The sequence below is a fragment of the Mirounga leonina genome, unplaced genomic scaffold (assembly GCF_011800145.1).
Source record: "Mirounga leonina isolate KUSES-001 unplaced genomic scaffold, KU_Mleo_1.0 Mir_173, whole genome shotgun sequence".
NCBI classification, from domain to species: Eukaryota; Metazoa; Chordata; class Mammalia; order Carnivora; family Phocidae; genus Mirounga; species Mirounga leonina.
In genome coordinates, this window is record NW_023270447.1 from 62,277,125 (window position 1) to 62,301,341 (window position 24,217).

Genomic DNA, 24,217 nt, shown 5'->3' on the forward strand with positions numbered 1-24,217 from the left:
GCTCTGCCCTGTCCATTCCAGTGTCCCCTGCCTGACCTGGCCCTGACCTCACGCTCACCCGCTGCCCAATTCCTGCACCTGGCTGGTGGAGCAGCTAAGGCTGGGCCTGCAGTATCTGCCCTCCCCTCGGATACCTTTGGCCTCGGGAATGCCGGGAGCTGGGCCAGTAGGTCCAAGGGCTCACAACCTGATCTTACTACCTCGAGAAGCTCTTAGAGCCTCACAGCATCTGGGGTAGGCCAGCATGCCCTAGCCACAGAGGGAAACTGAGGCCCTCTGACTTCAGCCAGGAGGGGGAATCGGAGGCCTCTTTGGTTATCCTAAGTGGGAATCAGGACAGCAGAAGAAATGGAATCAAAATAATTCTCCTAATAGGCGTATACCCTAAAAAAATGTTCCCCGAATTGTTCATGTAGTTGTCCGTATATGATTTGTACACGTTTCCATGTAAATGTTATGCTCTTGAACTTCATATAAGTTAAATACTATGGTAGGTACTCTTCTGTGTTTGGCCTCTTCTGGAGCACGTTTTGACATTCATCAATGTTGTTACAGGCAACAAAATGCCTCCTTTTTCCATGCTCTGTAGTATTCCATTGCATGACTAGATCACGATCTGTTTATCCATTCCGCTGTTAATGGAAGTGGGCTGGTTCCAGTCCGGAAGCCAACACAAATAATGTGGCTTTGAACATTTTTGCACCTCACTTCGGTGAACATCTGTGTGTATTTCTGCTGGGGGAGCAGAGTTTTCGGGGTACTCAGGGGTGGGATTTCTGGGTCATGGGATAGACACATCTTGAGCTTTATCGGACTCTGGCAAGCAGTGTTCCAACATGGTTTACCACTTCACGCTTCCATCCATGGCACGGGACGGCCTCACATTCTCGATAGCACTTCTAGGGCCAAATTTTCTCCTGTTAGCCATTCCTGCAGGTGTGGAACGGTATCACACTGCGGGTTTATTTTGCATTTCCCTGATGCTTAATGCAGTTGAACACGTGCCTTAGTTTGCATCCCCTAGGAGCAGAGCCTGGGACAGGGACGCGAGCAAGTTGTTTCGTTGGCAAATGTATTACTCTCCTAGCGTTGCCCTAACGGGCCACCACTCACCATGTGGCCTAAAGAGCAGACGTTTATTTTCTCCTGGTTCTGGAGGCTGCAAGTCCAAGATCAAGGTGCCCCAAGGTTCGTTCCTGGCAGGGTGGTCTCCCCCTGTCTGATGGCAGCCTCGTGCATGTCCTCACGTGGCCGCGTCCCTGTGTGTGCGTGGAAAGAGGTCTCTTATAACGAGCATATTCTCTACAGACAGATGTATCTCCTCCTCTTCCTAGAAGGATACTAATTCTATCCCTTAAGGCTTTACTCTTATGGCCTCATTTAACCTTCGTTACCTCCCCTACAGGCCCTGTCTCCAAATACAGTCACAGTGGGGGCTGGGGGGCACAATTCAGTCCATACCAGCGGGTGATCCAAGAAGATTCATGCGGGGCTGCAGAAGCCAGAGAGACAAGGAGGAGGCCACTGAAGTGTGGGTCAACAAGCAAGCTGCTGCCTGGGCCATCTGGACTTTAATCCCGCAGGGAGACTCTGGGAAACTGTGTAAACCACACCTCGGAGTTATCCCACTCTGGGAACGAGGGAGCTGGGCCAATAGGTCACTGGCTGAGGGCTATGGCAGCTATGGGAGGACGCCGGCTCCCTTGTAGAGCACAGCCTCCCCCCTGCAGCTCAGAGCTAGAGGTGCCGGCTGCCGGAAGCACATGCTACAGCACGTCTTCACACACTAGGAATGGCCACAGATCGAATTCCCACTTGTGTATAGGGGCTTCTTGAGTGCAGTGGGATTTTGAAGGCTGCATGCTGACTGACAGGCAGGAGAGGGCATTCCAGCACGGGGAATAGCACAGCCAGGGGCCTAGAAGAGGGAACAGTATTGCCCAGCCTGGGGCTGTGAGGGAAGGGGAGGCAGGTGAGACTGGGGTGGGGTCCAGCAGAGACCCTACCACGCAGGTCAGACGGGAAGCACCCAATCTGGGTGATGTTCCTAAGACCACCCCACGTGCTTCCTTCCGCATGCCCCAGTCCTCTGACTCTCCCTGATCCAGCCCCCAGCACAGCAAGCACCCCCAAATCACAAGCATGCCCCACGTAGCCAGGAGACACCACGTCCAGTAGAGAGGCTGCAAGCCAGGCCAGGGACCTGGCCAGAGAGCAAGGACGAAGGAACTAGGCTTTTCCTGGGGCGGCAAAGGCCTAGGCCACTGTGTGAGAATTAGGGGAGCCGAGGGCTGAACAAGGATCTTGAGCTACGGTATAGAGGGTGTCCTAACATGTTGAGAAGGGCCACTCAGTATTTAATCTCATGCCACCTGAACTCAGAGTGGGCCGCTCCATTGGGGTCTTCTCACAGGTCAGAACCGTGTTTGTTTGCACGGTGTGGGGAACCTGCACAAGAGTCAGGGAAAGCCTGGGCCCAGGGGTGCAGGCTTGGATGGCACCCCCCACCCACCACCATTTTAGCCTGAGGGGGACTAGACAGTAGGAGCCTCAGACAGGCCTGAGCAGGGTCCAACCTCTCTGCGTGGCTATCAGTATGGAGTCCAGCCATAGTCAATTCTGTATTCAAATAACGAGCATCTTCTCTACAGACAGAGGTGTAACCCTGGAGAAGGCCAGGCATCGGCCGCACCTGTCTGTCAGGCCAGACTTTCTGTGGCAGACCACGTCTCCTGCCTTAATCCTGCCCTGTCCGTATGGCTCTGGTGGGGCTCTCTCCCCACATGCCCAGGCAGGGCAACTCATGAACCAGGCCCGGCCAAGCAGAGCGCCCACCCCCCAGGCACACCAATTGGCTCAGGGATAAACACATGACCCAAGCCAGGCCAATAGGAGTCTTCCCTGAGACTTTTGCCAGAGCTCTCTGGAAACTCTTCTGAGACTGTGAGCTATAAAGATGAGATTGTAGCAGTTGGTGGACATCTTGCATCACAAAGAGAAAATCTGCCTGGAAAAAAACAAAGGCAGGCAAGCCTCACAGGGAGATGGAGAGATGTTCTTAATGGCATCAATTAAACACCTGGATGCAGCATGTCTAAAGTTCCTCAGACTTGTCATTTGCATGAGACAACACATTCCCTGCTCTGCTTACATTTCATCAGGGTTTCTGTCACTTGGAGTCTAAAGGGGTCTGATTAAAACACCAGGTGAGAAAACAGCCAAGCCCTGTCTGCACATTTATATCCCAGGAATACACAGAGAAATGCAGGGAGGTGTTTTTTTGTTTTTTTTTTTTAAAGGCCCGTTGCAATTAGAATGTTGCAATGAGGCAAAGATCCATGTCCCGCTGCCCTTCTTTGAGAAGTGACAATTGACTAACTAGATAGAGCAAATGCGGCCAGCAGGTTATGTTCAAGAGTTCCGGATGTTACTCACACTGGAAGGGGCGTGTCTTGGCAACCTGCCTTCCATCTGACTTCCCAGAGTGCTCTGGAAGGTGGCAGTGGCTGTGGTGCCCTTTTCTGACCAACGGTCCTGGGGCTGTGTCATTACTCCTTCATCTGCTGAAATGGGAGCTTCAGAGCTACATAGATTTAGGAGAAAGGGAAAAAAATATTGCAATTTGTGCAACTCCAACATAAACGGGCATTGTTGCACATTGCTCAGCTGATTCCTTTGTCAATTCCAATAAATTCAACAAACCACCTAAGTGGCCACCCATAGGGATCTGATTAAATAAATGATAGTATGGAGACTGAAAAAGAAGTAAGGTAGCTCTAAAATGTCCTGTCATAGAAATTTGTCTATCATGTATGAAGTGTTAAAAGCAATTTGCACAAACTCCAATAAAGTATTTTCTTTTAAAAAAAGCAATTTGAAGAATAAGATGTGTAGCATATACACATTAAAAAAAATGGCCATCCCATCATTTGCAGGAGGCTTATAATGTACACACTTAGATGTGGAAAAAAAGGAAAAATAAACTGTTTGCAAGTAAAGGTAACTCATTCTCTTCGGGAGATTCAGTTGAGGCAAACTTCAGTTCCCTATCAGAGCTAACTCCCTTCCAAGGTGGGGTCTACGGGCTGGAAGCTTCAGTATACTCACGGCATCAAGAAAGGACCTCTCTTGGCCTCATGTCACCCTCTGCTGTAGTGTCTCACTCTGATGGTTCTGAACCCCAGTTTCTGTCCTTTTACCTGTGCAGCCAGTGGAACCCAGTCTCTGTTCTGACTTGGGCAAGGACTGGCGGAGGCTCCAGAGAAGTAAGGCTGACCGAGATCCCCAACAGCGAATCCCCTGGGGTCTGGCTGGGACTGGAGGGTCATTGCATCCCTGTCCAGGGTCCTGACTGGCAAGTGACCAGCCAGAGCTCTCAGGGGCCTTCTGTGTCCTCCCTTTATGGGAGCAGTGAGAAATTGGGGCATCCTTTCTACACCACACAGGAGATGAGCACGATGGGGGGCACTGTCATCTGTCATCTTCTCTCTGTCTGAACACCTTGTAGTGGGCTAAATGCTGGTCTCCAAAAAGACATGTCCACATCTTAACCCCCAAAACTTGTGAGTGCAATTTGACCCCCCCACACACACACACACAAAAAGTCTTTGCAGACGTAATTAAGGATCTCAAGATGAGCTCACCCTGGACTATCTACCTGGCCCTAAATCCAATGACACGTGACTTTATAAGAGAAAGCTAGAGGGCGATTTGACACAGAAGAGAAGTCTCAGAAACAGAGGGAAAAAAGCTGTGGAAGGTAGAGGCAGGGATTGCGGTGACCCAGTCACAGGAATGCCAACAGCCACCGGAAGCTGGAAGAAGGAACAGACTGTCTCCGAGAGCCCTGCCACTACCATGATTTCAGACATCTGGCCTCCAAAACTATCAAAGAGTAAGTTTCTGTTGTTTTAAAACCACCAAGTTTATGGTCATTTGTCAAGACAGCCCAAGAAACTAATAGACACCTCCTGTTCCCTGTCTGTTCCATCGTGGGCATGGACCAAACAACCTCCAGGACAGCCTCCAGCAGAGTCCTGGAGCTCGAGAAGTGGGCAGAAGCCCCCCATCTGGAGCTTCTATCTTTTCTACAGCCCCTCACCAGGCTGGGGCTCAGAGAAAGGTGGGGCACTGGGTCTCTCAGGCAGCTCTTCGTCTCACTCTTGCCTCCTCCAGATCTGTTTTTCTAACTCTCCGGTGGCTCTTCTGAGAAGCAGAAACAGTGCCCACCTCCTCTCGAGCTGGGCAGAGATTTCCCTACATCTCTCTATCTGTGCCTTAGAGTCCAACTCCATGGTAGTCCTCCAAGACTGACTCTTGATGTCTGCAGAAAAGATGTAGGAACAGAGAAATGTGCTTTCTCCCTCAGAGTAGATGGTGTTGATTCTCTGCCCATCTTCTATTTCCCTGCCCCTCTTCTTGAAAACACCTGTTTTCATTCTGGAATCCACCTAGCCTTCACATTATCTTCATGCTTCAAGGAAAGACAGCCCCAACTTCGGCTCCAGAGACACTTCTGACGGGTGTCATGGAGTCCCATCCCACTTGCCAGCGTGATGGTCCAGAAACCCAGGCATAGATAACAGTGCAGGGTGCACCCCCAGCCATTGGCACCAGTATGTGACTCTAGCCAAGATGCAAGGGGAGACTCCTGGAGCTTCTGAGAAAGCTGTTTCCTTGCTCTTAAGAAGGATCTAGCAGAAGAGACATGTTCTCCCTTTCTCTAAGTATCGTGGTGATGAATTTGTAGTGTGGCCCTTTCGATTTTTGAGGGAAGTCAGCCCATGGATGAAGCCATCAGATAGAGGAGAGCCCAGCCAAGGGACTGCAGAGAGATGGGTCAGAGTTGCTGGTTTAAGCCAGACCTGAAGCACACCCTATCTCCGGAGTCTGGCTACCTGAGCCAGTACAACGCACTGTTGAAGACATTTGTGTTGGACTTATTGTTATCTGCAGCCCAAAGCATCCTAACCCACAAGTCACTCACCAAAGCCAGTTTTTAATACTGTTGAGATCCTATTTTGGGAGTCAAAAGCTAACTAAGCCTTCTTCTTTGTTCCTTTTTATATTACTATTCTATTTTAATCCTCCCTGAAGCAAATGGATGCCTCTGGCTGAATAAGAGAGTGTCACATAAGGAAGTATGAGAAAAAATACACATTACTGTATTTCAAAGAAATTATCCACATTACACTGACATTGACACAAAAATCAGGGGGAGGAACCCCCAAACTGTTAATAGTGGTCGCCTCTGGGGAAGGGAATTTCGGAGAAGTGGACCTCCCTTTCTAGGTTGGTGTTACTGTAATGTTTGCATTTTAGAGTAAGCATAAATTACATTTGTAATTTAAAATCCTGATGATTTAAATTCATCCAAGGCATCCAGAGTTCCCTTAGGTGCCTGTTATGGCTCACTTGTCAATTAGGCAGGAAGCGTGTCTGGACCTAGCAAAGCCTCGAGAAGCCTGGGCTCGATGACCGGCTGGGCTGTGCTGCTGAAGGGAAGCCAGTCCTTGTCCTCGACAAGTGGCTCGAGTTCCCAGCAGGGACCTGTGGGGACACCCTCACCAGACGCAGCCGCACTCACCAGTGCTGCCTGCTCAAGGTCCTCCCCGAGGACCCCCCAGCCCGGGTTCTGTTTTTGTTGTTTTGTTTTTCCGTTGTCTGTCTCCCCCACTGGAGAGTGAGCTCTCTGAGGGCAGGACGTCTGTGGGGTTCTTGCGTGCCCAGCCCCCAGGGCACCGTGTGTGGCTTCAGTGTACTGAGATCAAGGCCGGGGGCTGAGCACAGTCCTTGTCCCTCCTTCTCCCTCACCAGTCACCTAGCCACACAGTTCCCAAGTCCTACAGAAAGTGACTCTTCCTCTGCTCTGTCACCTTGCCTCTCCCTCTCCCCAGACTCTAAGCCCCACCCCGCCAGGCCTTCCTTGGCATTTTTTGTAAAGATTTTATTTATTTATCTGAGAGAGAGAGAGAGTGCAGGGGTGGGGGCAGAGGGAGAAGCAGACTCCCCGCTGAGCAGGGAGCCCTTCACGGGGCTTGACTCCCAGACCCCGAGATCATGATCTGAGCTGAAGTCAGACACTTAACCGACGGAGCCACCCAGGTACCCCCCTTCCTTGGCATTTCTTAATCTCCAAGGCCAGCTCCAATGTCACCTCTTCAGTGAGGTGGCTCGGGGCCCTCAGCAGTCACACGGACATTCCTTGCTCCCAGCCTCTCGGTCACTTGTTTGTTCACGTGTCTGTGTCCCCCCAGCCACTGTCCCCCAGCCCCACCGCTGCTCCTCAGTGGATGGTCTTCTGAGCTGGGCACGGGCCAGCTTCTCTCGGCGTGTCCGGGGCTCCTACAAAGAGCACGACCGAGGACGACACAGAGCTCAGGAAAGTTTGGTTCTAAAGGAGTGGGTGAAGAAATGAATGGATGAGCTCCCGTTAGTGAATGGGCACGTGAAGGAGCAGGCAGATGCATGAATGAACGAGAGAAGGAGTTACTGAGTGAATGAGTCAGTGACTGTGGGAAGGGGGGAGGAAATGGTGAGTAGCCTGGGAAGGAGAGTGAGCCCAGAAGGTTTCCAGCCTTCTCTAGCAGCCCTGGCATCAGAGTCCCCACCACCCCGGGCCTGTGCTCTGTGCCAACCAGACCTCACGATGCCTCCTCCCAGAGCCAGCTCACGTCAGTGCTGCTTAGCACACGCTCCCTGATGCTGGCCAGACCCTGGCTGGGCCATGAACCAGACAGGGCCCTGCCCTGGGGCTCCTGGGACCGGGGCAGACAGACAGCCTCATAAATAGACCCAATGCCATGCTGGGCAGACATGTGTTCCGGCAGAGTGGTGAGCTCAGGGCTGGCTCTGGAGCCTGGAGGAGGGCAGAGCCTGACGGAGGGATCTGGGACAGCCTCGGGGGAGGGACCTTGGAGCAACACCTGGAAAGACAGGGAGGGTACAGAAAGGGCACTCGGGGCAGGAGGTGACAGCGTCAGCAAAGGGAAAGTGGCTGGAGGACGCAGAGCACTGGGGAAGGGCGGTGGGGGGGAGGGGCTGAGGGTGCGGAGGGTCCCAGAACAGCTCTCTGAAGTAAGTCCTAGGCCAGGCGCCGTGGGCTGTGCGGGGGGACAGGACCTCCGTGGGTGCTGGGGCCCGAGCTGGGGATGGAGACGTAGCAGGATATAAGGCAGGGTTATGATCCAGACGGAGGATGGGTGGGGGGAACATACCAAGGAGTTTCCAGGGTGCTCAGGGCTGGGGCCTGCTACGGGTTTTGCATAATTTAGCTTGTGGTTTCTCTCCATAAAGAAGTAGCCATCATCCTCCCAGCCCTAGGACTCCCTACCAGCATCATGAGGCATTTAGGAATCCCAGACTGGGAAGTTTTGGGGGGAAGTAACACTTACAAGTGGGTGTTTATAAGTCAGGATTGTTTTGCAATGATTCCAATCATGGGGGAGGTTCTGGGCCTCCTGAAGCAAATCAGAGAATTTCAGAATTTGACCTTGACACTGGGTCAGTGGAGACCAGGGAAGCTGCCGAACAGCTTACAATGCACAGGACGGCCTTCCACAACAAAGAATGTTCCAGTCCAAAATGTCAATAATGCCGAGGCTGAGCGAGCCCGCTCTGACAGCTGAGAAGGTTGAGGACACTGGATCAAAAGAGGGTGCCCAATAATGACAGTAGCCCCTCACATGCGCGAGGATCTGAGCTGAGTACCCCCCACCCCACCCCTGTTAGCTCATGTAACCTATTCCACTTTGAGGACTGGGAAACTGAGTACCGAGGAAGTACATGACTTGTCCAAGGGCACACAGCTGGTGGGTGCTGGAGGCAGGGTTCCCCCCCCTCCCCGTCCTCCCCGGATAGCCTGGCCCCAGAGGCCATGCTCCTGGTCATGACTTGTCATGGCCTTCCATGTCGCCCAGTAGTTGGGGCGGAGCTGGGACTGGGGCCAGGACCCCACTCTCTGCTCTGCTCTGTGCCCCCGCCCCACGCCAGGGTCCCGGGCTTCTCTGCTGCAGAAAGAGAGCTTGGCAGCCAGGACCTCGGCTGGTCAGGGAGGCAGTGGGCGGGCAGGAGACAGATCCCAAGGACAGAGGGCTTTTGTCTGCCTGCAGATGGGCAGGCAGGCCTGGGCCGTGCCGTCCGGCCGGCCCAGGGGCCAGTCGGGTGCAAACTCATTAGCCGGCTGCGGAGGCTGCCAAGGAGCCGGGAACAATTACAGGGCCGAGCTCCAGCTGGGAAGAGGGAGCTGCACCAGGAGAGCCGCTGAGCTGTCCTGCCCTCCGCCGTGGGCCCGGCTTCCTGGGAGGCAGTTGCAAGGTTTGCCTTCAGGATGGTGACAGCAGCTCCATCGGAACCCACCATGCGCTGGGCTGGGCGCATTTGGCGCCTCGTCTCCTTTCATCTCTAAACGCCCTTGGGGTGGGAATGATTAACTCTGTTGCATTCACTTATCCGGCCACCCATTCATTCGCCAAGTATTTATTGAGTGCCTACTATGCGCCAGCAAAGCAAAGCATGGAGGTGGAAGATGCAATAGCCAGGGGTCAGCAGGCATCATTTAGGGCACAGGGAGCCATCTGGGACTCCCTCCCTTCCTCCCGTTGCCAATGCCTGCCACCTGTATAAGGCCTCAGGCCACCACTGCTTCTGCCCCTTCTCCAGTACAGCCCTGGCTTGGGCCCCGGAGAGTCTCCCAGAGGAGGGGCTGAGATGGACCCCAACTACACAGACCATGTGACCTTGGTCAGGCAGCCCCTTCCCCTTCCTCAGCTTTGTAAGAAAGCTGATCAGAGCAAGTCGGTGGCATCTTAAAGGCAGGGTTTCTGAGCACTTCCTTCAGGTCAGGCAGCAATCCCTTGAGACAGGTAATATTACAGATTTACAGAGAAGAGATGGGAGGCTGAGAGAGGGGACATCACTTGCCCAAGGCTGTGCGCTTGCAAATGGCCCAGTGGGGATTCACATGCAGGTCCATCTGACTCTGGAGCTCCGCTCATAATAAAAAGCTGCTCACTTGCGTAAGTCTATGCATTTTGACCCAAGCAACAAGCAGTCCTCAGGACTCGACCGGTAGGAAATAATCCAAGAGAACCAAAAGGTGTTCACCGCAGCCATACTTACAAGACGGCGGGTAATTGGAAGCAAACTGAGTGCCCAAGAGCCCTGTCCGCTTTCGAAACCAGGCAGCTCCAGATAAACTGTGGTTAACTGAGCAGCAGCTCCTTGCCAGTACGCGCTATTGTAATCCCCCCCAACCCTGCGATGAGGGGGGCTACTTTCCCCATCCCTAAACAAGGCCTCAAAGTTCAGAGAGGATGAGGGGCTGGCTGAGGACACACAGCCAGTGACAGGTGTAGGCGCTAGGCAGTGCTACCGGCCTGATCACGGAAAGGGTAGCTCTGTGCTACAAGAAAGGAAGCTAAGACTCAGAGAAAGGAAGCCAACCTTCAAGGCCCCACCACTGAGGAGCAGAGCACTGGCACCGGGGTCCATGCTCTGGGAACGCCGTCCCCCACACCGCCACCAACCGACTGGGGGAACCGCAGGTGAGTCATCCAGCCTCAGCCTCCTCGTTTCCCCCTCTGCAAAATGGGGACAAGAGTGTCGGCTGCATCTGGCATTGCAGGAAGGCTTAAGTGAGTGTCTGGCCCAAAGGGGGCCACCACATAAGCGGTGACAACCAAAATGACAAGACCAGTAATCGTAATCGTTACGGTAATTGTTGTACCGAGGAGAAGCATCACACTGGGGAAGGAAGGCTTGCCTGGCAGTTAGAAGAACCGGCTTCGAATCTCACTTCGGACATGGCCCTGTCCTCCCTGGGCCTCAGTCTGGTCACATACAAAGTGGGGGGAGGGCCTTGAAGACATTTCTTGCTCTGATGGGCTCTGAGGCAGGGAATCCTGCGCTCGACTCCCCTGGGTTCTGGCGGCGGGTCCTCCTCCCAAGCTGGTCTGGGCCTGAGGACACTGAGGATGGGCCCCGAAGGAGGACAGAAGGCCTGTGGGCAAGGGTGGCAGAAGGGTTGGACCAGGGGCCCCGCTCCAGGTCCACCAGCACAGCCCTCGGCTTCTGGCCTAGGACTTACTCCAGAGAGCTGTTCTAGGGCGCCCCACACCCTCAGCCCTGGGCTGTCCTTCCCTGTCTGTCCCTCCCTGTCCGCCCTCAGAGGAGATCCTGAACCTCTGAGAAGAGGCAACTGGGGAAGGCAAAGGAAGAAAGGATTGCGTGGCCCATGGCCGAGCGATTTGCATAACAAGGAGGGTCAGGAGCCAGAGAGAGCCAACACCCAGGTGGGGTGAAGGGAGAAGTTGTAGGTGATGGGGGATGAGATGTGGGCCTGCCGCAGACGCAGTGCCCTTCACCAACCCCAGTGGCCTGTTTGGGTCCGGGGACTGGTCCCACGGGCCCCGAGGACGTCTGCCATAGTGGCCCCAGCACAGGAAGGTCACGCCGAAGGGCCAGGGGATGTTTGCCGAATGACAGATCTGCTCCAGCCTTGCCAAAGGCTCTCGGAGTGGAAAGGAACGTGAACATCACCCAGCCGACCCTTTCCTGTCCTACCCGCCCGAGGCGGGGAGTCCCGGGCTAGCTCTGGCTCACACTCTGAATGACGACCGCGGAGCCAGAATTGGAACCCAGCTGTCCTGTGTCTCAAGGCCTTTTTCCAGCTTGATGCTTCAGGCTCTGTCAGCCCGAGGAGTGGCAGGAGATGCTCTCGCCGTGGTTCCAACTTTCCAACCAGCTAGGAGACCTGGGTCGGGGCCTGCGACTCAGCGGCTGGTCTCGCAGGTCAGAGGAGCGTTACATAACAGATGTCAAGTGCTTGGAAAGAAAAGCAATATAAAAGGGGGGTGGGGGTAGGGACTCAGTGATGCTTTGACTCCTGAGTGGGTGAGGGTGGGGGCAGGGGACATAGTGATGCGGCATATGTGGGGTGGGAGAGGAGGTGCCGGGAGGCTGAACCCAGGACAAGTCTCCACCGGTGTCTTCATGGCCCTGGGCCCTAGAGGGTGGGTGGCAGGCGGACACACAGGGTCCCTAAAGGTGAGACTCGACCACAAATGGAGGGGAGGCCAGGTGACCCATCGAGGCACCCCAAGGCAGTGGGATGAGAGACCCAGTGAGGCCAAGCCAGCTGTGGGTTAGGGCTTTTGCAAACTCCCAGCGGCAGCCAAAGGCAGGGGATTAGTTTGTAAACAGACAACAAAATCCTACAGAGACAAACACGCTCAGACATGTTCTAACCCACCTCTCTGATGGGCTCGGAGCAGGAACCGCCTGCTCAGGTTGCCCGCCCCTCTCCGAGGGAGTGAGCGGCTTCCCTTGGTCCTGGAGGGGCCAGCGCCCCCCTCAGGCCACCCTTCTGCTCTTTCCCCATTCAAATTCCACAAATCCCCTAGGGGATTATTACTTTCCTCCTTCCCTGCTGGACTCCAGCTTCATCCCCACCTGTCTAGTGTGGATCCTGCCATCGGTTTTGCAGAGACTCCCTCCCAAACCTTCCGTGGCTCCCCATGTCTACAGGGTCCAGCTCAGACCCTTGACTTGGCCTTCAGCCTCTCCATGATCTGGTCTCTGGCCTCAGTCCCCACTGCCTCCCCTCTGCCCCAGCAATGGCCCTCAGTCTTGGGGTGCTGTCTCCATGTGGCCTGCTTTTCCCAATTCCAGATTTGGCCTATTTGGCCTAGTTTGGCCCTTGCCCATGCACAGCCTTGTGGTCAGAGGAGGGATCCCAGTTAGTGGGCGTGCTTTCCTCTGAAGCGTAAGTGGCCCGAGTTCCTGCCCCCGTTGGAGGGGCCATGGCAGAGGGGAATCCCAACCCTGCCGCTTCCGGGCAGTGTGACCGTGGGCAAGTGAGTTTCGTTTTTCTCATCTATAAAATGGGAATGATGATCCCTCCACAGGACCCAAAGTTCTTGGTAGTGCCAATCACAGAGATGACATGAAATATACTCTGTAGCTATGATTCCCATGATCAGTGCTGTTATTACTTCATGCAGTAAACATAGTAAGCACCAAGCCACCGGCAGATAACAAGATTGTCAAATCCCTTCACATGAAAATATCAGAAGCACCACCAGCCCAACTTACATGTGGGAAATTGAGGCACAGGGCCCCAAAGCCAGTTAATGGCAGAGCTGGATGAGAAGCCAGATGTCCTGTTTTCCAGGCCGGAACCCTTCCGCTCTAAGCTACTGCTGCTAAGAGTCAAGTTCAAACACCGAACTTTAAATATGATCTCAAAGTACACAGAGAGAAAGCCTCAGCCACATGTAAGAATCTTTATTACTTGTTCTCACTTTTTACTTTCCCCGGTTTAATGTTCCTGTGTGCCTTTGGAGAATGCTCCTCCCCCCTTCCCAGGCAAAGCTCACTTCTCCAGCTGCTTTTTCTCCCCCTCACTTCCTTCCCCTCTCCATCCCTGGGGAGGCCTTTCTCTGACCTTCCCTGGCAGAGCCATAGGGCAATTGCTGGCTTGCCTTTTTGCAACTCAGCTAAAAAGCTAATTCCATTTCTCCCAGGGCCCTTCTGGATTTTGTTGTTGCTGTTCTTAGCCTCGGGGGTTCTACTCTGTGAAAGAAACCAGAGCCTTCCCCTCCCTGGGCCCTTAAACCTCCCCAGCTCCTCCCATCCTAAAAACCAACTACCAAGCAGACAAAGCCAACCTTCTTCTTCCCTCTTCTCCTTCAGCCCCAGTCTTTGTAGTGACCTGTTATCTCCAGGTCTTCTCTCCTCGGCTCCACCCCTACTCCCCACCCCGTGGGGCTGTCTCTGCCCCCTTTACCCTCCACCCAGACAGCTTCTGCTCAAATCACCAGTGACTCCATTCCCGAAATCCAACAGGCTCTGTGCGGTCCTCCGCCCAGCTGACCTTCCTGTACCAGTTCCCCAGCTGACCACTCTCTGCTGGGGGCTGTCACCCCGTCTCCCCCGACCACTCTACCAACACCTTCTTAATACCCTGTGTTGGCTCTTCCTCCACCCAAGCATTGCTGTTCTGTCTTGAGCCCTCTCCTCTCTCCAACCTCTCTCCCTTGGCATTCTCATGGGTTGAATTACCGGCTCTCGCCTATGAGTCCTAGGGCTACAACCCACCCAGCCCAGACCTGTTTCCTGAGCTCTGGGCCTGGGCACCCAAATGCCTCCACTGGGTATTGACGGGGCAACTCCAAGCTAGCACGCCTAGAACCATCTCATCATTCCATCTCTCAAACCCACTTCCCCTCCTAAGACCCCATGTCCATAAACAGCCCCATCACCCACCCTGTCGTTCAAGCCGAAGGCCTGGGAGTCCCTGACCCCTTCCTCTCACTCACCCTGTACCCAGTCAGTCACTAAGTCCTTCTGAGTCCACTTCCAAACACCCGTGCACTTCATCCAGACCTGATTCAGTTACTGCCGCCTAAACCCGGGACTCCCTACATGTGCCCCAGCGAGGAATCCTAACTGATCTCCCTAAGCCACACTTACCCACATTCCACTCTCCTTACCGCAGCCAGAGGGATCTCTCTAGAACACACATCTGTCTATGTCATTTGCCTGCTTAATGCTCATCGTCATCTTCCAGCTGTTTTTCAGTGAAACCCCCAAATGTGTGGTGCCTTGTGCCATCCGCCCCCAGCTCGCTGAGCACCAGCCTTCCATCCCTTTTACTTTCCTTCAATTCACCCTGCTTCTCCTTGCCTCCGAGGCTTTGTTCTTGCTGTTTTCTCTGCTTGGAATGCTTCTCCTTCTCCCCTTGACCCATCCCCAAAAGATCAGGCCAAGGGCTGCTTCTCACATTTCCCACCAGCCCACATTTCCCCCGGGGGCCACTGGGGTTCATCAGCCGCCAGGTTGTTTGCACTCACCCATGGGTGCCTGTGGTTGCTTGATTCATGTCTGTCTCGGCTCCTGCCGAGGAGGAAAATTCCATGAAGGCCAGGGGCCATGTCTGTCTCACTCATCCTACAGCCACACTGTGCCTGGCACCTAGCATCCCGGAGCCCCAGCTGCCTGGGCCAGGGACAAACTTGAGTCCGGAATTCAAGGACTCGCCTTTCCAAAGCTCCCTGTGCTTAACCCTCCGCACGTACCTTCCCCACCCAAGCTGGGGAACCTCCTCCCTCCTCTCCTTGCTCCCAGTTTCTCCCCCATGACCCACAATAGCCAGCTCAAGCCCACCATCCCGAGCAACACTTGGTCCCTGACCACACAACCCATCGCCCTCTGGATTGGCAGGTGTCCCTCACTCGCTCCAGGATGAACCCACAAGGCACTTGGGGCTCTTCACAATCCAGCCCCGCCTACGCTGTCCACTCTCCACCATGCACACACCCTACAGCCTGGAGTCAGCCCGAGAGGACTCGGCCTTTCAAGCCACGCTTCCTCGACTTGTGTCCTGCCTGCTCTTAAAAGCTTCAGGACCTTGGACAAGTTGCAAACCTTTGCTAAGCCTCAGTTCCCTCACATGTGAAATGGGACCAGTAATAGGCCCTAACTCATCGAACTTTGGAGGGACTTCACAAGGAAATCTGCAAGAAATCCTTAGCTCAAGTATTAAGCTCGGCACCTACTATGTGCTACCATGAGGCCTCTGGGCTTCTTGCCTCTATTGTGGCCGTGATTGGTCAATGAGCCTGTCCTCCCCACTGGTCCTGTGCTAAGAAGGGAGGCTGGGTCCCTTTCATCTCTGTATCCCTCTTGCTTAGCCCAGTGCCTGGTCCCAAGAAGACTCAATAAATGCTTATTAATGAGTAGATAGACCACACACTTGGCACAAATCATCTTATTATTACTTCACTTTGGTGTGTATAAATTTTATCTCTCCTAACACAATTTGAGCTCCAGGGTATGGGGGAGGGGGAGCGGGGGGGAAGAAGAACTGGGGTGTCTTCATGTCAGAGCATTCAGACCTGGGAGGGATCTTTGAGCTCCTGACATCCCTCTACCCCCCACGGTGCCCAGCCCAGAGAAGAGAGTCAAGGAGGCATTGTTGACAGAGGGGCCTGCCATCTTCCCCCAAGAAGAAGGCATGCTTCCCCCTACGAGATATCACCCTAATTACTCCCTGGTCCCTCCCCTCCACACACACATCTGCTTTCTTAGGCAAGAACCTGCTTGACTTACACAGAGTTCTTTTGGCTGGCGGTTCTGAGCCAGCTTGGCCAGTTTCTTCAGAAAGTATAGCAGGAAGAGAAAAAAAGTTTTCTTAAAGCCACAGAGCACAAAACCAGGACAAGGGATGGGTCAGTTCTCATCAGCAAAAGACCAGCAATAAGCTAGCATTGGCTAGATAATCTCAACACTATCCAAAAAGCAGACCCGGATGGCATAGTAGATGGGTTAAGTGTGTTGACCTCCGCACTCAGAAAGTCTCGGATTTGAATCCAGGCTTTGCCCCTAACCCATGAGTGACCTTGGGCAATTTACTTACCCTTTCTACATTCAGTGTCTTTGTCCATAAAGTGGGGATAATATTAGTACTAGCTCAGGACGGGTGCTCAAAAGCTTGGCTGTTGTTGTTATTACCATACATCGGATGTCATCTTATGTCAGAACTGGAAGGAAGCTCAAAGGTCACTTGGGAGGAGAGGGCCACCCAGGCGGCCTGACTTGGCTAGGTCATACAGGAAATGTTTGTTTTCTCTCTACGCCTGCTCGTGGCTTCTTTCAGAGACCCGAGACGAGTTTGCTCCCTTCCCCCCTGGATTCAGAGAAGGTTACCTACCTTGATTTAAAGAGCTCAGACTTGGGGTTCTTGACGGGGTATGTGCTGCAATGTCCATGCCAATATCACACTTGCTATCAGGAATCCATTTGTTCATGAGTGGGTCCCCTCCAGTCGGGGGTCGCTCTGCCCACCGCTGATGCCATGGCTGCAGGTACATCATAGCCTTCACTTGCCATCCATCAGAGGGGCGGAGGCTGTGGCTCTGCGTGCCATGGACACAGCCCGGACCTTGCAGGGATGAGGACCTCAATGCCAGGCAGGCAAGGCAATGCCTGCTCCCCCTTCCTCAGCTGGGCTCGGCGATCTGGTCTCTCCTTAGCTCGGCCCAGGGGCTCTTCTTGCCCACCTCCCTGCCAGATGGAATGCCTGCTTCTTCCCAGCCCACATGCACCTTCCCTGCTGCCCTTCCCTCTCCCGGATGCTGCAGAAGACCTGGCTGGTCCATCAGGAAAGGTCCAGGTGAGCACTGGGCAGGGGGCAGGGGGCAGTGCCTCTTAGCCATGGCTCAGGGAGTGAGAGGCTTCAGATGTGTTTCCACTGCTGTTGGGAAAACCAGACTGGACTCAGAATCTAACGAAAACACCTGTCCTTCCTGAAGCAGCCACTCTTTTCTTGGTCCAAACCATACACCATTCCCTTCCATCCTGCACTGGCTAGTTCGTGGGGATGAAATGGGAGGCTGCAGCTGTCCCAGAGTATCTGGGAAGGGGCAGTTTCAGTTAGGGTTGGTGGTGAGAGAATCTGCCGGCTAGTTCTCTGTGGAAGTACAAACACAGGGGCCCCCTTGGAACAGGTAAGTGTCACTGGCCAAGGTCGAGGAAGCTCTCCTGGGGTCCAGATCCTGGAGAAGGGTGTGGCAGGACTTACTGGGGCCTAACAAAAGGCTCTCCCACTCCAGATCCCCTTGAAGATCTGGTCTCCAGAGAGACCAAGAATCCTCCACGTTCAGTGTTATGTCTTAAAGCCTGGGCTAACCCATTGCCCAGGAAAGACACCAAGTACCTGTCCCACTCTCCATGAGTAAGGGGAGGGTCTGAAATGATGACCTGGTCACCACAGGGTCTGGGATATTAGTAGGAGGGCTGGTTCTGGTTTCCCATGAGGCTGAGGCTGGAAACCCTGTTTGGCCTGGCATGGTGGTTTGCTTTGGGGCCAAAGGGAGAGCGTGTGGATGTGAGTCTAAGAAAGCTACAACCTTGGCACCAATCTGTGGTGATCACAGAATCACAGGCTCCATCACAAGGAGGACCAGGGTCCATGAGAACTTGTCTTCAACAGCGCCCCCAGGTGGTAGCCACAGGAGCGGTAACACCAAGGGCCTAATGAGAACTAGTCTCCCTCTTCCTGGCATTGGAGGCTGGAGTCCCCTCCTTGGACAGAGGAAACTCAAGGGTTCATTTGGACAGGAGCAAGCAATGGCTTCAATCAGGAGATACCGGATTCCTGCTAAGCTATACAGGCAGGAATTTGAGCAATTAGGCAGAAAATTAAGAGATCTGTGACCAATCTTTCCAAACGGGGGAGGTGGGTGATTCTGGTCACAGCATGGAATTTAGTGTCTTGTAGGTTCCTTCTAACAGCCCTTCGAGGAGGCATAAGTAGGCACATAAATATATGAGGACACGGAGGCTGCAAGACATCCAAAGCATGTACATATTCATGCAGCTGGTAAGTATTGGACCCAGGACTACAATTTTCTCTTTTTAGTGCTGCAGAGAGGAGAGCAGTGTCTTGAGGCCATGTGAGGGTCAGCTCTTCCCAGAGCAACTCTTTTTTATCCTTCAGACCACAGCTGAAATGTCCCCTTTATCAAAGAGGTCTCTGAGCCCCAGGACGTGCAGTGGGGTCCACCTCACCATTTTCTATACACTAGGGCATTGTTTCTTTCTTAGAATATTATCTTGGGGTGCCCGGGTGGCTCAGTCGGTTAAACATCCGCCTTATGCTCAGGTCATGATCTTGGGATCCTAGGATCCAGCCCCACGTCGGATCCAGCTCCCTGAGCAGGTAGCCTGCTTCTCTCTCTCTCTCTGCCCCCCAGCCCCGTTCATGCTCTCTCTCTCTCTCAAACAAATAAATAAAATCTTAAAAAAAAAAAAAAAAGATTATCATAATGATCACAACTTTGTTTTCATTTGTATTTTTAAAATTCCCTATGGTCTGGCTCTGTCAGGAGAACATATGGCCCGTGAGGAACACGCTATGTGCTGTGCTCACCACAGAGGCCCGGGGCTCAGCGCCGTGCTCAGAACATAGTGGGGAACTTGAAAGCATGTCCTCTTCGGAGGAAGTGAAAGGCCCATTCACAGGGAAATGGGAAGATTCAGGGAAGACACAGGCCCTGTCTCAGCATTCTAGAGGGCTGTCCTGGAGCAACAGGGACAGGTGGGGTGGGAGTCACTTAAAAGCAGGACTCTCCATGGTCAGGGGAACTGGGACCCTTGGGAGTGGTGAGCTCCCTGCCCCCTGGAGGTACAAGTGGGCCCTGACCGTCCCTCCCTACCCCTACCCGGGCAGGTACAGAGAGGGCTCCAGCCATAGGAAGAAGAGGCCTGTCAGGCCTGAGTCACGACTGCTCAGGGACTCAAAGCAGGTAAGGGGCCTCCGAGGAGGAGGTGAGATTGCAGGGTTTCCTGGGGGGTTATCAGGAGCAGTGATCTCTCAGCAGAGACATAGGTTTGTCTGCTGAAACTTGCTCACAGCAGCTTCTGGGCTTCCTGGCCAGATAATTGCAAAGAAGATAGACTGGGGCCTGGGCAGCAGCCTACAATCCCTTTCCACACAGGGGCCCGGGACGGGGCACGCGGGAGCAAGCACCAGGGCCCTGAGTCACAGGGAGAACCACCATGCCCAGAACAGCTATGATTCTGGCCTTGGGACTTTCCTGCATGATGGTGGACAAGGCTCTGCCTCTCTCTGGCGGCAGGCTTCCCATCCACAGACTGGGCACCCGCATTGTACCTGGCCAGCAGCAGGGAGAAGGAGCCCCAGACACTGCCTTCCACACACTCCGTACCCAGGGCTCTGACAGATATGCACCAGCTCGGACAGGGAGGGAGGTCAGCAGGGTCCGTCTGCGAGGAAGGTGAGGGGCTCCAAGCTCTGAGCTCTTTCTCCGCCTGGTTTGGGGCAACTCTGACCACCTGGAGGGGACAGGAAGGTGGCGAAAATGGGCCTTAGCCTGAGGCACTGCAGGACCGGCCTGTGACATTTGGGACTCTGATGCCTGCCTGAGTTTCCTGGAGGAAATGTGTGAGCACGTGCATTCATGCTATGCTCCTGTGTGTCTGTGTGTGCGGATACGTGTGGGTCACGTGTTTGCGTGTGCATGCGAATCTCTATGCTCACTGGCATGTGTGTTCTTCCCACTCTGTCTACTGACATCTAGTATATGCTTGTGCACGCGTACATCCTTGTGTGTGTTGGGTGTTTCTAGGGACACGTGGGAGTGCAAGTGATGCCCGAGTTACATTATTCACATCACAGCTATTGATAGAGGGCCTACTTTGTGCCCCATGCTGTCCTCTGGGCTGTGAATAGAGACGAGTAAGAAATTCAAGGTCTCCTTCCTCACGCAATTCATATAGTGTAAGAGACAGATAGCAAATGAGCATCTAGATAAGTGAATAAATAACCTCAGATAACGATCACGGCCATGAAGTTGAAAAAAAGCGGGATTATTACAAAGATAGTGACTTAGGAAGAATTGCTTTATATAAAGGGGTCGGGAAAGGCTGCTTAGACGTGCAGAATATTGGGCCTCAACAGAGACCTCCTCATGCAGACTCTGCATTTTAACAAGATTCTCCAGATGACTGCAGGTGCATTGGAGATTAAGAACCACTAAATTGAAGTGTATTAGCACATATACAACAAGAAGGGGGAAAGGAAATATAGGCAAATGTTACAGATTTCCTTCTGTCACTCTGCATCAGATAATTTCCTCCTTCCTTGGTCAGGACCCAGTAAGGTCACCCCAACAGTCATTACTATGGAGCTAAGATACTGGACAGCCATCTAGGGCAATGGTGGACCTCAGTTAACTTTTAGCTTAAGACAGTTTCCGTCCCTATTACTCCCTGCTGATTTCCTTGCGATAGTCAGAATCAATAACCCCAATCAAAGCGCAACCCCCTTTTCTGCTTGTTTGGCCCAGGGACGTAAGGGGTTTCCCATGGCCAACTGGCATTCTCAGCCTCCACTTGAACGCAAATACTCTTACATCCTCTAGTGGAAGCATTCCCTTTTTTGGGTACTAACACTTTTATATCTCAAGTTTGGAGAGAAGGTCATTAGGAGGAATTATGAGTGGGGCCACCCTCGCTCTGTTCTTTGGTCCCCTGGCCAGGTATTCTAGCATTGGGAGAAATAGCATCACGTATGGGCAGCTGGTTAAGAGTGTATATGGCATCCTATAGCATGACCCACTGACATAGTCTTTTTTAATTCCATTTGGCTCTGGAACTAAATTTTTCTTTAGGTCATTCAGTAATTCTATAGGTCCGTCTGCTTCCGGGCAATGGAGTATCTGGTATGACCAATGGATCCAATTAGCTTCAGTCCATTGGCTTACTCCTCTCTATAAAATGAAGTCCTTGGTCTATGGCAATGTTGTAGGGGATACCATACAGTGGATGAGGTATTCAGAGGGCCTGCAGGTGGTGCTGCTGGTAGAATTATGGCAGGCAGGGAAAGCAAATCCAAATCCAGAATAAATGGCTATTCCAATGAGGGAAAATTGCTGTTCCCTCCCATGGAGGAAGAAGTTCAGTGTTGTCTATCTATCACCACCAAGTGACATCCATGGCTGTTTTGTCACTGAACCCATTGAGCGAGCACTAGGGTGACCAGGGAAAGGGACTAACTGGCACTACAAGGAGGTCATCTGGTCTACCTGTAAGGTCCTCCTTTCCAGGGTCTTCCAGAACTTCTGGTGAGTGTTCTCAGAGGGCTTAAGTATGCTTATGGTGCTGGGTCCATGCTGAGAGTCCAATCACTTACCTCTTTCCCAAGCTCCCCTTCCACTGAGCCTTCAACATTCTCTCCTCCAAGTCCTAGTCCATCTGGCAGAATCATTACCACTTACCATGAATCATTGTAAAATGTAGGCCTTCTGTTCTTCCAGTTCAAGAGATGGACCAAAGCGCTGCCCTGGGAGGATCTCCCTAGTCTGTCCTTCCAGGATACCTCTAAATGGGCTGTAATAGCACAGCATCCCACTTCCACCTGGTGCCAGCAGACCATGCAGAGCCATTTGTGAACAGGTTCAGAAGGTTTTCTCCTCAATAAGCTGCTCTAGGGAATTCCTGTGAGACTAGAAGTGCAGGCTGGGAGAGACAGAGCACGCTGCAAGGTGGAGCCCCCTGCTCATGCGACGTACTCGTGGTTTCAAGACCTGCTTGGGTCCAGACCCATTGATACCATTTCCCCTTGATGAAGGAGCATTGTTAGATGCACTCAATTTAATGGCTAGGTGGAACAGATGACACGGCAGGTTTTTTGGACTAACGATTACATCAGAGTTTATGGTCAGATGTTTAGCCTCAGTGCCAAGGGGCAAGCCAAGAGCTGTTTCTCAAAAGGTGGATAGCTATTTGCCAGGGAAGGCAGAGCCTCACTCCAAAAGTGAAGGGTCTCCTATGAACTGTAATTCTCCTCTCTGGTCTGGCCAAAGACTCCATACAACATCGCAATCAGCCACAGACACTTTATTATTCTTTTTTTTTTCTTTTTTTTTTTTATTCTTATGTTAATCCCCATACATTACATCATTAGTTTTAGATGAAGTGTTCCATGATTCATTGTTTGTGCATAACACCCAGTGCTCCATGCAGAATGTGCCCTCCTCAATACCCACCACCAGGCTAACCCATCCTCCCACCCCCCTCCCCTCTAGAACCCTGTTTGTTTTTCAGAGTCCATCGTCTCTCATGGTTCGTCTACCCCTCCGATTTCCCCCGCTTCATTCTTCCCCTCCCGCTACCTTCTTCTTCTTCTTCTTTTTTTTTTTCTTAACATATACTGCATTATTTGTTTCAGAGGTACAGATCTGAGATTCAACAGTCTTGCACAATTCACAGCGCTTACCAGAGCACATACCCTCCCCAGTGTCTATCACCCAGTCACCCCATCCCTCCCACCCCACCCCCCACTCCAACAACACTCAGTTTGTTTCCTGCGATTAAGAATTCCTCATATCAGTGAGATCATATGATACATGTCTTTCTCTGTTTGACTTATTTCACTCAACATAATACCCTCCAGTTCCATCCACATCGTTGCAAATGGCAAGATCTCATTCCTTTTGATGGCTGCATAATATTCCATTGTATATATATACCACATCTTCTTTATCCAGTCATCTGTCGATGGACATCTCGGCTCTTTCCACAGTTTGGCTATTGTGGACATTGCTGCTATAAACATCGGGGTGCATGTACCCCTTCGGATCCCTACTTTTGTATCTTTGGGGTAAATACCCAGTAGTGCAATTGCTGGATCATATGGTAGCTCTATTTTCAACTTTTTGAGGAACCTCCATACAGTTTTCCAGAGTGGCTGCACCAGCTTGCATTCCCACCAACAGTGTAGGAGGGTTCCCCTTTCTCCACATCCCCGCCAACATTTGTCGTTTCCTGACTTGTTAATTTTAGCCATTCTGACTGGTGTGAGGTGGTATCTCATTGAGGTTTTGATTTGGATTTCCCTGATGCCGAGCGATATTGAGCACTTTTTCATGTGTCTGTTGGCCATTTGGATGTCTTCTTTGGAAAAATGTCTGTTCATGTCTTCGGCCCATTTCTTGATTGGATTATTTGTTCTTTGGGTGTTGAGTTTGATGAGTTCTTTATAGATTTTGGATACTAGCCCTTTATCTGATATGTCATTTGCAAATATCTTCTCCCATTCTGTCGGTTGTCTTTTGGTTTTGTTGACTGTCTCCTTTGCTTTGCAAAAGCTTTTTATCTTGATGAAGTCCCAATAGTTCATTTTTGCCCTTGCTTCCCTTGCCTTTGGTGATGTTTCTAGGAAGAAGTTGCTTCGGCTGAGGTCAAAGAGGTTGCTGCCTGTGTTCTCCTTTAGGATTTTGATGGACTCCTGTTTCACATTGAGGTCTTTCAACCATTTGGAGTCTATTTTTGTGTGTGGTGTAAGGAAATGGTCCAGTTTCATTCTTCTGCATGTGGCTATCCAATTTTCCCAACACCATTTGTTGAAGAGACTGTCTTTGTTCCATTGGATATTCTTTCCTGCTTTGTCGAAGATTAGTTGACCATAGAGTTGAGGGTCCATTTCAGCCACAGACACTTTAATCACCACTTACCGAATGTATCAGAAGGACATGGCTTGAAGTCTTAACCATCTCTGACCCCATTTAAAGCCAGAAGCTTGTTTGATCACTCAGGAAATGGCTTGAAGGAGTATATACAAACGCAGTACGTGTTGCCTCTAAAATTCAAAGTCGCCCACCAAAGGATGTGCCCCTTTCTTAACAATCAGGGA